We start from the raw sequence: 14,156 nt of genomic DNA on the forward strand, positions 1-14,156 counted from the left end.
CTGTGGCGGAGATATATCGACGATATATTCTTTATTTGGAGAGGGGACGAGGAAAGTCTCAAAAGATTTATAAACTATCTTAATGATAACCTACTCAACCTCAAATTCAACTGTGAGTACAGTCGGGAAAGGGTTAACTTCCTGGACCTGACTGTACTCATAGAAGAGGGAGAGATTAGTACTCAAACCTTCTTCAAAGACGTCGATATCAATAACTTTATCACACCTTCCAGTTGCCATCACCCGAAATGGCTACAAAATGTACCATATGGTCAAATACGAAGGGTCAAGAGGAACTGTTCGAATGATGACGTGTTTAATACACAATCTCAATTTATGCAAGAAAGGTTTAGGGAAAAGAAATATGAAGAGCAAGTTATTCAAGATGCAGTAGAAAAAGTAGGATGTCTAGAAAGGAAAGATCTTATAAAGAACACAGAAAAAGTTAAAACTAAAAAGAACTTTGACTTCTCTTTTCTCACAAACTATAATAGACAATCCGAAAAAATAACTAAAATAATACGCAAACACTGGCATATTGTCCAAAATGACTCTATCCTAGGTGAAATAGTACCTGAAAGACCGACAGTCATTTTTAAAAAAGCTAATTCACTAAAAAATGCACTTGCACCTAGTGCCTTACAAAAGGTCTGTAAAGAGAGTAATAGGTGGTTACCCCAAATAAAGGTTTTTTTTGGGTGTACCACATGCCTGGCATGTAGACATAGATCGGACGATAAGTTTGGATTCCAGTCTAATATTACCAAAGAAAAGTTTTTCATAAAACAACACATTACGTGTAGATCAGAATACGTGGTTTACCTAATACAGTGCCCTTGTGGGCTTCAATACGTAGGCCAGACCACTAGGCCAGTTAAAACACGTATTCTGGAACACATTGGTAATGTGCGTAGAGGTGTCACTACTCACTTTTTATCCAATCACTTCATCAATATACACCAAGGTGACACTTCAGGACTAAGGTTTACAGTGCTTGAACATGTTCTGCCCCACTGGAGAGGTGGGGACAGAAATGTTGCACTGAAGAAAAGAGAGAGTTTTTGGATCTTTTCTCTCAAAACCTTAGTGCCACAAGGCCTGAATGTGGACTTTGAACTTGGTGTTTTTCTTTAAATTTGGTGTTTTTCTTTAACCTGGTGTTTTTTCTATTTTTTCTGTAAATTTCATATTTTTATAGGATTTAGATGGGATTGCACCTTTTATATAATTTTTGAGAGCATTTTTTATTGACTGGTGTTCAGTCTTTGTGGTCCGATCTATGTCTAAAATAGTCAAGATGTCCTTATAACTTTGCCTCATTTCATAAGATTATTGGAATTTGATGTTGTACTCTAACCTAATTTCTTTGTCTTTTTAAGATTCATCTATCGTCTGCTCAATATGACTAAGAAAGAGTAGGATAGCTGATGTGTTTTTTTATATACTTTAATGTGTATTTTATTATGAGTTAGGATTATTATTTTTAATATGTTTTTAAAATATGCTTTGGTACTATTAAACTATTTTATTATAATTGTATAATTAAATGTTTATCACTGTTTTTAAGTATATGTATTTCCCTGTGTGCGGTCACATGCATGTAATTGGCCCGTGACTTTGGGGGATGTTCTATCAATCATCCTATGGAGGAGGGGAGTTTGATAGCAGTATGGGTATAAATAAGACACCCAGGACAGGTCACTGCTACTCCTGACGAAGCCGTCTGCAAGAACGGCGAAACGCGTTGAGCGTGACCTCTTAATCAAGAAGGAAAGAGTGCCTGGGTATCCGTAGCTGTTTTCCTACCGGCGGCGCAACCGGAAGTGACGTGACGGCCCCAAGACCGGAAGTGACGAGACGGCTCCAGGCTGAAGTGTACCGTGGCGGTTTGCTGACACAGAGACGCTGTGATGTGGTCTTGAGATCACCACCGTCAATGCTGTTTTCCCATTGGGATTCTGTAAGCCTCCACTTTTATCATTTTTGGATAAACTGTATTTTATTGGATACTGCATGTGTGCTTCTCTTTTCTAAAGATTATCTCCTCCGAATTGTTCCTGCTGATATATCCCATTAGGCATTGGCCTTAGTATGTGGTGCCCAGCTGGGAGCTCCTTATAACATATTTTGCTACAGGTTGCACTATGTTTGTCTTTTTTTCTTTTTAAAGGTATCTACGCTCCCCTGGTTTTTTCTTCCTATTTAAACAGGCTATGCCTGGTTTATTCAGTCCCAGGCACTGAGACTGCCACAGTGCATACAACAGAAAACAGATCAAAACAAAAGCTGCTCACCTGAGCGATAACTTAACTTAGATATCCCTGACTCAGGGTTGGAAGTGGCTTTTCCACTTCCAACATCAAAACATGGTACTTTTGCAGTCTTACACAAATGAACAGAAAGATTGAACCTGTTTGGGGAAGAGGCTTCTCCCCTCTGTAGTTCAGCAGCCTTCCAGCCTCCTGGCTCTTGTGGGGAGACCAGAGCAAACAGGAAATCAGTCTTTCATACCTGATTCCTAATTAGCATGACAGGTGACAGAAATCAGGCAGCAGACAAACTCTGGTCTGGATCTCTCATCCCTCAGTTCCAGCGCTTGCCAAACTGTGGGATGGAGTGTATGTATTATAAGGCTGCACTCCCAGGCCAAACAGGATAGAAACTGTCTAGTATCCTGGGAGCCCTATATACGGAATTTATTACCATCCCCTGGTTTCTGTCACATATCCTCCCCCCCAGCTCAGACCTCGAGGGATGAGCGACCATGGATATTAGGGAGTGCATCCTTGACAACCCGTCAGCATTGCCATGTTTGTGCCCTGACCTGTGTTCCACAGAAAATTTAAAGGGTTGTAGGCTTAGGAACCACCTGGTCACTCTAGCATTCTTTTCCCTGTTTTGACACATCCAGGTAAGGGGTGCATGATCTGTGACCAACCGGAATTTTCTCCCCAACAGGTAGTATTTGAGCGTCTCTACAGCCCACTTTATTGCGAGACACTCTTTCTCTACTATGGAGTAATTTTTCTCCTGGGGATTTAGTTTCCTACTTAAATAAAGGATGGGGTGCTCCTCACCTTGAGACTCCTGGGAGAGTACCGCCCCCAGCCCTACCTCAGATGCGTCGGTTTGGACTACGAACTCTTTGGAGAAGTCAGGTGTGACCAACACTGGTTGGGCACAGAGAGCTTCTTTCAGGCTTCTAAAGGCCTGTTCGGTTTCGGGGGACCACTTTACCATTAGCGGTCCTCTTGCTTTTGTGAGGTCAGTTAGTGGGGTTGCCTTAGTTGCAAAATTGGGAATAAACCTTCTATAGTACCCAATTAAGCCCAAAAAGGTCCTTACTTGTTTTTTTGTAACTGGCCTTGGCCAATTTTGTATCGCCTCCACTTTGAGTGTTTGGGGTTTGAGTAAACCTCTGCCAATAGAATATCCCAGATACTTGGCCTCCTCCAGACCAATAGTGCATTTAGCGGGGTTAGCAGTTAGTCCAGCAGACCGGACTGCGTCAAGCACAGCTTGGACCTTTGGAAGGTGGGATTGCCAATCTTCACTATGGATTACCACATCATCCAGGTAGGTGGCAGCATACCGAGCATGTGGTTTTAAAATTTTATCCATCATTCTTTGGAATGTGGCGGGAGCTCCATGTAAGCCAAAAGGCAACACCTTATACTGAAAGAGGCCGTCTGGGGTTGAGAAGGCTGTCTTTTCTTTTGCCCTTTCTGTGAGGGGAACCTGCCAGTACCCTTTTGTTAGGTCTAGGGTTGTGAGATATCGGGCTTTGCCCAGTCTCTCTACAAGTTCATCTACCCTGGGCATAGGATAAGTATCAAATTTTGACACCGCGTTTAGTTTCCGGTAGTCATTACAAAACCTTGTTGTACCATCTGGCTTTGGGACTAAGACTATAGGGCTGTTCCACCCACTTTGGGATTCCTCAATTACACCTAGTTTTAGCATTTTTTTAACCTCTAAACTTATAGCCTTTCTTTTGGCCTCTGGGATTCGGTACGGTTTAAGGTTAACTCGGACCCCCGGTTCAGAGACTAGGTCATGTTCAATTACGCTAGTTCTACCTGGCCGTATAGAGAAGATTTCTTTGTTTCTTTTCACTAAATTCTGAACCTCTCGTTTCTGATGAACAGACAGTGTTTCAGCTATGCTAACCTCTGGGTCAGTTTCTTGATTCTCTGACGGACCTGGGGGTACTAGGGTTAACAAGACTTCTCTATCTTTCCAGGGCTTGAGTAGGTTTATATGGTAAATTTGCTCAGGTTTCCTCCTACCTGGCTGTCTTACCTTATAATTTACTTCTCCCACTCTTTCCAAGACCTCATATGGCCCATGCCATTTAGCAAGGAATTTACTCTCCACGGTGGGAACCAGAACTAGTACCCTATCACCTGGAGAAAAAATTCTGACCCTAGCACCCTTATTATATGTATTCCTCTGTGCTTCTTGAGCTTTCTCCATGTGTTCCCTCACTATGGGTAGGACTGCAGCAATGCGGTCCTGCATCTGGGCAACATGCTCTATTACACTTCTGTAAGGGGTAACCTCGTGTTCCCAAGTCTCTTTGGCTATATCCAGTAAGCCCCTTGGGTGTCGGCCATACAATAGTTCAAACGGGGAGAAGCCTGTGGATGATTGGGGAACTTCCCTAATGGCAAATAACAGGTACGGTAACAAACAATCCCAGTTTTTCCCATCTTTATCAACCGCCCGCCGTAACATGCTCTTTAAGGTTTTATTGAACCTTTCCACTAAACCATCTGTTTGTGGATGATAGACTGAGGTTCTGAGATGCTTGATTTTTAGGAGTTTACATAGCTCTTTCGTTACTTGGGACATAAATGGTGTTCCCTGGTCAGATAGAATCTCTTTAGGAATCCCGACCCGGGAAAACAGAACTACTAACTCTTTTGCTATGTTTTTAGCTGAGGTGCTACGTAGGGGAACTGCCTCCGGATATCGGGTGGCATAATCTAATATTACCAATATATGCTGATGTCCCCTAGCAGACTTTATTAGGGGTCCTACTAGATCCATAGCAATCCGGTCAAATGGTACCTCTATTATGGGAAGGGGTACCAATGGGCTGCGGTACGCCTTGAACGGGGCGGTGATCTGACATTCTGGGCATGAGGAACAATAATTCGTAATTTCTGCCAGAACCCCAGGCCAATAGAAGCTTCGGAGAACCTTTTCTTTTGTCTTTTCCACCCCTAGGTGTCCCCCCAATGGATGACTATGTGCGAGGTGTAATACTACGTTACGGAATGTCCGTGGTACCAACAATTGTTTAGTTGTAACTGATTTCCTTTTATCAACCCGATATACTAGGTCGTTCTCTACCTCGAAGTAGGGGTAAGCAAGTGACCTATCTGGTTGGCCAGGAGTACTATTCTGGTCCCGTATATTTCCCCTTGCTACCGCTAATGTGGGGTCCTCCCACTGGGCCTTCTTAAAACTCCCAGGACTGACCTCTAGGTCAGCGAGAGTCTTATCCGGTTCTGGGGTGGTAAGTGTCTGCTCAACATCTTGATTTGGGGTATTCCCTACCAAAGTAGTGATGGGGAAGGGAATTTTACAGCACTCCTCCTTTTCCCCCTTCTTATTTGGGCCCTCGTCAACCTCCATTTCTGAAAAAGGGAAAGGATTTGTTTCTTCTAATACTTCGTTATGGTCCGCTATTGAACTCTGGGCGCTATTCTGAGCGGGGGACCACATTTTTAGAAAATGGGGAAAGTCGGTCCCTATTAACACATCATGTGCCAGTTTGGGTACAATACCCACCTTGAAATCTAAAGAACCAAACTCTGTTTCAAAAAAAACATCAACAGTGGAATATTCATGATTATCCCCATGTATACAACAAATTGCCACTCTTTGTGAACTGTTTCCCTGTTTCTTCTTAATGGGCAAGAGGTATTCGGACACTAGTGTGACCATGCTCCCAGAGTCAAGAAGTGCCCGAACCCTCTTACCATTAACCTTTACAAATGCCCACAGATGGTTATTCAAGGGGTCCTCTGGGCTAGGGCCCATACATTGGGACAACAGCGAATAAGGTTCCACGCTGTTGCATTGCATGGGCTCATAATTTAGTGGGCAGATTTTTGCTGTGTGGCCCCTCTCATGACAATTTACACATTTAGGTACATAGTCTGTGTCCCACTTAGAGCCTTTTCTCGGCTCCCCATGTTGGCTATTGCCCTTAGTGTGCGAACCACTGTTGCTGGTGCTGTGTGAAGGTGGTCGCCGCTCTTCAGCGCCCCTTAACCCCGGTACCCTTTTACCGTCTCTGGAAGAGTCCTGGAACCTCGGGTAGTGGGGTTGCTCCACGACTGTGGGTTGCGGGTGCTCTTCTGCTGCATTGTACCTTTCTACGAGGGCCACAAGCTCATCCGCATTGTGGGGGTCACTCCGACTGACCCAACGGCGTAAGGCAGAGGGAAGTTTCCTCAAGAACTGGTCCATGACCAACCGTTCCACGATGTGGCTGGCTGAGTTGATCTCGGGTTGTAGCCACTTCCGGGCGAGGTGGATGAGGTCATACATCTGGCTTCGGGTGGCTTTATCCATCGTGAAGGACCATGCGTGAAACCTTTGGGCGCGAACAGCCGTGGTTACGCTGAGGCGGGCGAGGATCTCGAACTTCAATTTTGCATAGACGTTAGCTTCGGCTGGCTCTAGATCAAAGTAAGCCTTCTGGGGTTCGCCGCTTAGGAAGGGTGCGATTAGACCAGCCCACTCAGCTTCTGGCCATCCCTCTCTCTGTGCCGTGCGTTCAAACGTGAGAAGATAGGCTTCCACATCATCCGAGGGTCCCATCTTCTGAAGGTAGTGGCTTGCCCTGGTCATTTTCGGAACTGGGGCTGCCGCTGCCAGTGGAAGGTTACTGATAGTCCCCCTCAGGATCTCGAGTTCCTGCTGTAAGCCCTGAGCGAACCGCTGTTGCTCCTCTCTCAGCAAGCGGTTTGTCTCTTGCTGGTTTGCATTCGCGTTTTGCAGGGCTTCATTCGTCTGTTGCTGGTTTGCATTCGCCTGTTGCTGGTTGGCATTCGCCTGTTGCTGGTTGGCATTAATCTCTTGCTGGGCTATTAGCAGCTGTTGATGGGCTGCATTCGTCTGCTGCTGGTTTGCATTAGTTTCTTGCTGGGCTATTAACAGCTGTTGCTGGGTTTCATTCGCGTCTTTCTGGGCAGCGACATTGCGTACCAGCGCACCCACCACGTCTTCCATCTTGTTTGCAGAGGATGAAAAAAACTTTTTTTTTTTTTTTTTTCAAAGTTCTTCAACCCGCAGACCCCCTAGTGCTCTGCCCGCATTCTCCACCATATGTGACAAACGGCTTACTCCGGGGCTCCGTCGTTTGTCCGGGACTGTTTAGAACACGGTCTTTTAGGGTAGGTTAAATGATGAGGCGTCACGTACTGTTCCTTTAAACAGGCTATGCCTGGTTTATTCAGTCCCAGGCACTGAGACTGCCACAGTGCATACAACAGAAAACAGATCAAAACAAAAGCTGCTCACCTGAGCGATAACTTAACTTAGATATCCCTGACTCAGGGTTGGAAGTGGCTTTTCCACTTCCAACATCAAAACATGGTACTTTTGCAGTCTTACACAAATGAACAGAAAGATTGAACCTGTTTGGGGAAGAGGCTTCTCCCCTCTGTAGTTCAGCAGCCTTCCAGCCTCCTGGCTCTTGTGGGGAGACCAGAGCAAACAGGAAATCAGTCTTTCATACCTGATTCCTAATTAGCATGACAGGTGACAGAAATCAGGCAGCAGACAAACTCTGGTCTGGATCTCTCATCCCTCAGTTCCAGCGCTTGCCAAACTGTGGGATGGAGTGTATGTATTATAAGGCTGCACTCCCAGGCCAAACAGGATAGAAACTGTCTAGTATCCTGGGAGCCCTATATACGGAATTTATTACCATCCCCTGGTTTCTGTCACAATATATATATATATATATATATATATATATATATATATATTGTGACATAGTCCAAAGATGTTAGGCAGCTTTCTGCCCCATTTTAGGTCAGAAAGTGCAGGAATAGTTAAAAATTATCCGTTCCACAGCTTCCCATTAACGCAGGCAGCTGGATGGAAAATCCAGACCACAGATTATAATGGCTCTGGTTCTCCCTCACCTGCTCTTCTAATCACATGCACAGGTATTTAGAGCAGAGAGGTTTTGCATTTCTCTCTCTCTCCTTAGAGCCTGGAGGCTGGGGGTATCGCTGCTCCCCTGTTTCCAGTGTCGGGGTTGACGGGCCCTCCACGTATCACAGTACCAGAGGATTTGCCTGGACACCACAAGCAGATAAGACAAAACAAATGGTTACTGCTGTTGCTAAAAGACTGTGCTGTATCTTGTGACCCTAAATGAGAGAGCATTGTTTTAAGCTGGGGAACCAGTTTAGTTGGCCAGCAGCTGTTAGAGAGACTGATTCTGATGTGTAGTTAGATCCCTGAAAGGGATAGGATTTTGCTTATATGATTTTGGTTTTATTTCTTGAAATAACAGTGTGGGAAATATTGTAACACTGAAATATGTGAACTGCTGAATGAAAGTATCTGAGTACCTCTAACCTTCACATGTTAAAGCTGCAGTACCTTACTTGGATGAAAATAAAGCAGGCAGAAGCCTGAGTTAAGCAGCATAATACTTTGCATGATCCTGTTTGTTGTATAATTAACCCTAGAAGACTGTGTCGGGAAGAACCCAGACAGACGTCAGCACTACAAAAGAGGGGCGTTTGTCACATATGGTGGAGAATGCGGGCAGACACTAAAAAGTCTGTGGGTTTGCAAATAAATGCGGGGGTTTAAAATGGCCGCCCAGCTGAACTAAAGTACAGATGCTATGAGTGAAGTCTGTCCCACTGTGTATATCAGTTGTGCTTCTAGCATACACAGAGAATGTGCGAAGTGTGGATGCAATAGCACCCTGAACCCAAACAGAAAACCAAAATGTTTTGCTGAAGAAAAAAAAAAAAATTGCGTCTAGCAAGTGCTGTTTGTAAAGCTAATGCCTTTTGCTGAAGTGAGTGAATTTGCAGCTAGCAAGTGCTGTATGCAAGTTGCTGAAGTGAGTGAAATTGCAGCTAGCAGATTGTCCCTGCCGGGTTTCTAAAATGGCCGACGTGAAATGTTTGTTTTGTAATGTACATAATCATGAAAAACAGTGTCCCTTCAGGCCATACGATGATGATGATGATGACGACTCATATGTGGCCCCTGGAGGAGAGCCGTACCCACAGATGAATTTAGTATGCTGGGCCTCATAAAGTAGGTCACATGGAAGATGTGTGCCCCAAAATTTTCAAAGACAAACAGCTGCAAAAACAAGCAACGCCCTATGAGTGCAAGCAAGATGTGGAAGCTGATACCAGTGAGCGTGCGCCCAGTACCACTGATATCTCTGGAGCTAATAAAGCAAAAAGAAAGAAGAAAAAGAAAACTGTTCAAGTCACAGGGGAAGTGACCGAGCCACTTGAACCTGCGCTGTCAGGACATGCGTCAGAAAGGCGCCGAGATGTGCTGCAGACCGGAGTGACTAGCAGAATTGTCACGGGAACAGTGGCAAAGGAAAAGGAGGAGAAAAGGGAAGCTGAATCCTTGAACCAGGATAAAGAGGCTTTGGTTTCTGCACTGCAAGCTGCCCGCCATGATTATGAAGTCCTGCGGCAGGGATTGATGAAGGAGCGAGAATGTTGGAAGAAGGAACAAGAATCTAACAATAAGGTGCGAGAATGTTGGAACAAGGAGCGAGAAGCGAACGCCGAGTTACAGAGGTGTATACTTCCAGCTTTACAAGAGCACGAGACTTTGAAGAAAACAGAGTCTCTCTTACGGAGTGAGCTGGAAGAGGTGACAACTAGTCTGAAAAAGGCCAACACCGTAATTGCCACCATAGAGGAAAAACAGATTAAGTCTGACAAATCGATTGCTATCCTAAAACAGAAATACGGGAAGGCTCTGCAAGAGGTTCACACGCTCAGCACAGAGGTGCAAAACTCACTCCTGGAGGGCCACGGTCTGAACACAGAGCTGGGAATATTGAAAGAAACCTATGAGAATGCCGTGAGTAATTTAGAGACTGTAAAGAGAGAGAATGTAATTCTGAAACAGAAAAATTCAGACTTGACTGACCAGATCAGTGAAGGTGATAAGAAGCTTCACCAAGCAGCAAAAGTGGAGAAGCAATTGATCCAGGAAAAGCTAGAAATACAGGAAGAGCTGCAGAAGCAGATGGCTGAGCGCGAGATACAGTGCGCCGAAATGGAGGAGGTGTCCGTCCGTCAGGTGGTCTGCCTGACATTGCGCTATGAAAGCGAGATGGCCGATATCCACAAGCAGCTGGACCACACGGCAAATGAGGGGGCCCGGCTGCTGCTGGAGCTGAACAAGACCCGAGAGGAGCACCTGCAGCTGCAGGTCAAGAATAGAAAAAATGAAACAGAGTTAAACTTTGCTCTGAAACAAATGACAGACATGGAGTCGCAACTCAACTCCAAAGAAGTTGAATTAGCAGCTGCACTGAGTGGAAAAAGAAATAAAGGACAGCAACAAAGACGCTACCAGGACATGGGAGAAGCTGCTAAAGTGGTTCAGTCGGGCTATCAATCCTACCTCCTAACCAAGCAAGCTGTACGTTCCTATACACTTAAAGTCAATGTCCTCACTGATGACAAAGAGGAAGGAGAAAGAATTGACTTTGATTGTGCTGCTGTTATTCCAGAAACAGATAGGCACCCTCCTGAGAATATTCTCCCTGATCTGGGATTCAAAAATCCAGATCCTCAATTTGATTTACGTTGTCCAGAAGATTATCAAACTAGTGAACGCAGCCAGGCCACCACAGAAGATGTTTTAGCCAAGTGGGTGGCAGTTCCTGGAAACACAAACTTGTTGACAGATCCTGATGACGTTGTTAATATGGACTACGTTTGTACAGAGGCAACTAGGTCTTCAAAACGCAAAGGCCTGGTAATGGCCCCAAAAGGGAAATCAAAGATTGAAAAGCAAAAGCAACGAAGGTCAACACGGCGCCTGAATAGTTCCAGATCTCGCCACTCTGGACCACACTGTGGAGCCAAGGAGAATCCGGACCGAGGGTCTCGTCAGTGGCTGAAGAAACAGTCCAGTCATTTGCAGGCTGCAGCGGGTGTTGAAATAAAGTCAGAGGGTGTAATGGACTGGAAGTCAAGAAAAAAAAAAAAAAAGGAAAAATGTTTGGGAACTGACCGATTTTTATGTTATACGAGTGGACTATGTCACTACTACAGTATATGCTATACTATGCCTTTAGAAAAACATTTTTGTAAATATTGCAATGTTGTATCCTACAAGGTGTAACTTCATCCACAGAGGCGTGACGTCAGTCCGGAGCACCTCCAGTGGAGCAGAGGCGCCGCGGCGACAACACACGATGGGTCGGAGCATGAGTATCACTCACACAATGCTTTTATTGTTTGGAATCTTGTCAGTTGTGAATCGTGATGTCCATGTTTTATTAAATTTTACTTGCGTTATTACACGAAGATCGGGCGCTTTTTTTCTTCTTTTTTCTGTTAGGCTTGTCAAGAGAGGTTGTTGTGCCCGAGAAGAAAGCTGCCAGTATCTGGACAATTTTTGGTCGGACCTCTTTAGATCACATCATTGGTTTGGTATCAGATTGACATACATGAATTACTTTACCCACCTGATTTTTAAACATATATTGGTTTTTTTTATATCATATTTTTATTTTTCATTAATGCATTGTATGACATTGTAGTACTATTTGTACAAGGAACACCCGCACATCTGAGCAATGAAACCAATGTGAGGTGCTTACTAGGTAGAGACAAGATTATATCACAGAGAAAAGGAAACCTAGTGTGCAAGCACTCAATCACAGCTGATTGTATAATGAATGTATTAAAATACTTTATTTGTACCAATAAATAAAAAAAGGGGGGTTAAAATAAAACATATGTCAAACAGTACGTGACTGTCATTGGTAACTTAACTCTGGTATGTATGTGTATATATATGTGTGTATATATATATAATAATCAAAAAATAAATAGATGATACTGTTCTGTGGCTAACGAAATGCTTTTATTTGTGCGAGCTTTCGAGATACACTGATCTCTTCTTCCGGCGATGTTACAATGAATGAAGCAAGGATAACTTGAAAACAGTGTCTCTTGGAATGTTATCTGTGCTTGTCCGGGACTGTTTAGAACACGGTCTTTTAGGGTAGGTTAAATGATGAAGCGTCACGTACTGTTCCTTTAAACAGGCTATGCCTGGTTTATTCAGTCCCAGGCACTGAGACTGCCACAGTGCATACAACAGAAAACAGATCAAAACAAAAGCTGCTCACCTGAGCGATAACTTAACTTAGATATCCCTGACTCAGGGTTGGAAGTGGCTTTTCCACTTCCAACATCAAAACATGGTACTTTTGCAGTCTTACACAAATGAACAGAAAGATTGAACCTGTTTGGGGAAGAGGCTTCTCCCCTCTGTAGTTCAGCAGCCTTCCAGCCTCCTGGCTCTTGTGGGGAGACCAGAGCAAACAGGAAATCAGTCTTTCATACCTGATTCCTAATTAGCATGACAGGTGACAGAAATCAGGCAGCAGACAAACTCTGGTCTGGATCTCTCATCCCTCAGTTCCAGCGCTTGCCAAACTGTGGGATGGAGTGTATGTATTATAAGGCTGCACTCCCAGGCCAAACAGGATAGAAACTGTCTAGTATCCTGGGAGCCCTATATACGGAATTTATTACCATCCCCTGGTTTCTGTCACATATCCTCCCCCCCAGCTCAGACCTCGAGGGATGAGCGACCATGGATATTAGGGAGTGCATCCTTGACAACCCGTCAGCATTGCCATGTTTGTGCCCTGACCTGTGTTCCACAGAAAATTTAAAGGGTTGTAGGCTTAGGAACCACCTGGTCACTCTAGCATTCTTTTCCCTGTTTTGACACATCCAGGTAAGGGGTGCATGATCTGTGACCAACCGGAATTTTCTCCCCAACAGGTAGTATTTGAGCGTCTCTACAGCCCACTTTATTGCGAGACACTCTTTCTCTACTATGGAGTAATTTTTCTCCTGGGGATTTAGTTTCCTACTTAAATAAAGGATGGGGTGCTCCTCACCTTGAGACTCCTGGGAGAGTACCGCCCCCAGCCCTACCTCAGATGCGTCGGTTTGGACTACGAACTCTTTGGAGAAGTCAGGTGTGACCAACACTGGTTGGGCACAGAGAGCTTCTTTCAGGCTTCTAAAGGCCTGTTCGGTTTCGGGGGACCACTTTACCATTAGCGGTCCTCTTGCTTTTGTGAGGTCAGTTAGTGGGGTTGCCTTAGTTGCAAAATTGGGAATAAACCTTCTATAGTACCCAATTAAGCCCAAAAAGGTCCTTACTTGTTTTTTTGTAACTGGCCTTGGCCAATTTTGTATCGCCTCCACTTTGAGTGTTTGGGGTTTGAGTAAACCTCTGCCAATAGAATATCCCAGATACTTGGCCTCCTCCAGACCAATAGTGCATTTAGCGGGGTTAGCAGTTAGTCCAGCAGACCGGACTGCGTCAAGCACAGCTTGGACCTTTGGAAGGTGGGATTGCCAATCTTCACTATGGATTACCACATCATCCAGGTAGGTGGCAGCATACCGAGCATGTGGTTTTAAAATTTTATCCATCATTCTTTGGAATGTGGCGGGAGCTCCATGTAAGCCAAAAGGCAACACCTTATACTGAAAGAGGCCGTCTGGGGTTGAGAAGGCTGTCTTTTCTTTTGCCCTTTCTGTGAGGGGAACCTGCCAGTACCCTTTTGTTAGGTCTAGGGTTGTGAGATATCGGGCTTTGCCCAGTCTCTCTACAAGTTCATCTACCCTGGGCATAGGATAAGTATCAAATTTTGACACCGCGTTTAGTTTCCGGTAGTCATTACAAAACCTTGTTGTACCATCTGGCTTTGGGACTAAGACTATAGGGCTGTTCCACCCACTTTGGGATTCCTCAATTACACCTAGTTTTAGCATTTTTTTAACCTCTAAACTTATAGCCTTTCTTTTGGCCTCTGGGATTCGGTACGGTTTAAGGTTAACTCGGACCCCCGGTTCAGAGACTAGGTC

This window comes from Ascaphus truei, chromosome 8 (genome assembly GCF_040206685.1).
Source record: "Ascaphus truei isolate aAscTru1 chromosome 8, aAscTru1.hap1, whole genome shotgun sequence".
NCBI classification, from domain to species: Eukaryota; Metazoa; Chordata; class Amphibia; order Anura; family Ascaphidae; genus Ascaphus; species Ascaphus truei.